Here is a 3,059-nt window from a genome sequence, read left to right as displayed (position 1 = left end):
TTAGTCAAGATCATTCCTGAAAGATTTCTGAGTGAAGGCAAGGACTAAAAAAAAAAAAAAAAAAGAGGAGTAATTGAATACCTAGAAAATGTCTAAACCCAACAAAATTATAAATGGGGAGTCAAGTTTCAGAAGCATGACTGCCTGAACTTGACCAATGTCAGACTAGACCTTACTGAGAAAACCTATTTTGAGGCATGTGACAAAATATTTTGTGGATGGTTTTTTTTCAGATACTAAAGAAAAACACAATAGATGTAAACAGACAGGAACCATCTGACCATTGTTGTCAGGCCAAGTATTGATTTAAAAATGAACCTTTGACAGACTGCACCTACCAGGATTTCTTCTTAAATAACTGGCCAGCTAAACCTGCCAAGTATTAACAACTGAGTTTTGATCATCAGCAAAGGGGAAGATATTTTTCCAAGATGGCCTATTCACTTAATTACTAAAAAGTTTGCCTTCAAGAATAGGTACTGAGTTTTTCATCTATTTTTCTTCCTATAAGGTTGCTCGGTTTTTAAACCAAACCCCTCCTTCAGTTTCCGCCTTACCTCCAACTACCTGAAAATGAATCTCCTAATAGAAAGCCAGGAACAAAGAGAACCTCATTGTACCTCGGAAAGTTATCAATTCCTAATCAAAACTGAGCCATCTGTTCAAGAAATAGAGTGGTAATGGAATAATTAAAAACTGAGTCAAGATTACTCCAGCTGCCTATTAATGGGAAAAATAGATGGTAGTCCACATCACAACCTGGAAGCATTCTGGAGGGGTGGGCATACTAAAACATCACTCAGTCTCAGAATACCCATCTGATATTTTCCATTTTCTCCAAAGCCAAGCCACACTATGAAGGTGCCAAGTGTTTAGAGACTTACACCAGGACCTAACCCATGGGTAGATTCAAAATGTAAGTAATAAGTCCTCAGTCTGTAAAAGTTTTGTTTTTTTGGCCAATCCTGGGCTTGGACTCAGGGCCTGAAGCACTGTCCCTGGCTTCTTTGTGCTCAAGGCTAGCACTCTGCCACTTGAGCCACAGCGCCACTTCTGGCCATTTTCTATATATGTGGTGCTGGGGAATCGAACCCAGGGTTTCATGTATGGGAGGCAAGCACTCTTGCCACTAGGCCATAGTCCCAGCCCCTGTAAAAGTTTTTATTATGAGTATAATATGGTTTCTCTCTCAAAAAAGGTATATTTGGAGTAAACAGGAGCAAATATTCCTTCATTTCCACCATATGTACTTTTTCACACTCACAATCTAAGTCTATTTGTACAGGATATCTAACACCCATTCAAGCTTTTACCCTACTTACATTCTAGGTATGAGGAAAAAAAATCTTGAAGTAGAATGATGAGCTCAACTGACAAAGAAAAACAAAAACAAAACAACCTAAAATAAGAGGTAAGAAAGGCCAAGAAACAAAACACAGTAATCATAAGGAGTATAGAAAAGGAGGTTGGCAAGGATAGACAAACCAAACCCAGGCTAATGTAAAAAAGGATAGAGCTGATACAAAGAGCAAAAAATAGTATATCAAAACATGCTAGAGCATCAAAACCCATGAAGGAGATGGGAGCAAAAATCCAGCATAGAGGACAAACAACAAAAGAGTCAGCCACGGGCAACCTGGTGGTTTGGTGGGTTTTGGGGGGGGAGGTGGCAGCGGTTCTTAGGGGTGCAGCCCTCTGCTCCCTGCCAGTGGGCCAGAAGCCTGGGAGTGCAGTGCCATTAAGTTGTACAGCCTCAGCTTCTTCTACAAAGGTGAGCCTAAGGTGGTTCTGCTCAAAGCCACTTTCAATGTCTTCCTTTAGTTTCTTCCAGAGGTCCAGTGCTCAAGAATTCATGACCTCCTCAAGTCAACGGATTGTGGAGAGCTCAGTAACAGGCAGCAGAGTTTCTCTCAAAGAACAAGAGTACATGTCTACATTCTGAATGACAGTCTTGTAGTGACTACCCCTCTAGGATGGCCTTTACATTACTAGAGAAGGTCTTAGATGAATTCTCTCCAAGCAAGAAGACAGGATACACTGGCCAATAGGATCTCCTGCTACAATCCAGTACACAGCCCTGGATGAACATCTACTATAACCCTGGAGATCCCATGAGTAAAGTACAAGAAAAACTAGATAAAACCAAAATCAGGAAGGCACAGAATGAGTAGAAAGCGAGTGAAAGAAATACAGTAGAGGGGGGCCCAACAGCTGCAATGGACATTGATGAACTCAAACTAAGCAACTCAAGGGCAGTGGGGGGAGGGAAGAAATGAGAAAAAGGAGGGAACAGATTATACCAAGCAAAGGGAAAGAATTGTACATATAACCTGACCTGGAAGGAATTGTTTTATTGTTAATGTTCATAGGGTTCATAAGCACTGTAGATTAGAATTATTATGTCCATCAATGGGAAAGTAAAAGAAAAAGGAAGATGAAAGTGGGGAGGGGAGCCTTGGGATAGGGAAGGTGGGAGAAAAATGAGGAAGGGGGAAACAAGTATGACAATAAATTTACTCACTAGAAAAAAAAATCATTTTGCACAACACCATGGAGTAGTGTTCTTCTCTCTTCACTAGATCAAGGAAAGAAGCTTGATGACTTGATGTCCAAATTGGAAGTACTAAGAATTCAATCTAAAGCTTTCTATAAAACAGCCTGGAAACAGGCTGTGCAATCACATGACAGCCCAGAGAGGCCAGCATTGATAGTCAATGTCATTCACAGTGGAGCTGCAGCCCTTGGAGAAGAGATGTTCTAGGAGACCTGGAGCAGGGCAAACTGGCCATTTTTATTTTGAAGTCCAAGGAGGAACGATGGATGGTGGAAAGGTGAGATATGCTCAAGCTCATATGTCTGCTTGTGACTTTGGGGAGGAATTTGAGGTCCCCAAAGGTGTATTTTAGGGAAAATGAAACCATAAATTCTGAAAAACCGTAAACTCTGAAGGGAAAGGTGGAAAAAAAAAAAGCAAGAGAAGAAAGACAGAGGAAAATGTATGATATGAAATGGTTACCAAGAATAGGGACTGGAACTAGGTATTGAGAAGAAGGACAAAA

The 3,059-nt window shown here is 40.8% G+C and overlaps 1 pseudogene; it reads left to right on the top strand.

Moving 5' to 3' along the window:
* Positions 1 to 1,570: 1,570 nt before the first annotated feature.
* On the top strand, positions 1,571 to 2,761 carry LOC125360136 (annotated as a pseudogene).
* Positions 2,762 to 3,059: the final 298 nt, after the last annotated feature.

This window comes from Perognathus longimembris, chromosome 11 (assembly GCF_023159225.1).
Source record: "Perognathus longimembris pacificus isolate PPM17 chromosome 11, ASM2315922v1, whole genome shotgun sequence".
Classification (NCBI taxonomy): domain Eukaryota; kingdom Metazoa; phylum Chordata; class Mammalia; order Rodentia; family Heteromyidae; genus Perognathus; species Perognathus longimembris.
This window is presented reverse-complemented; position numbering and strand designations above follow the sequence as displayed.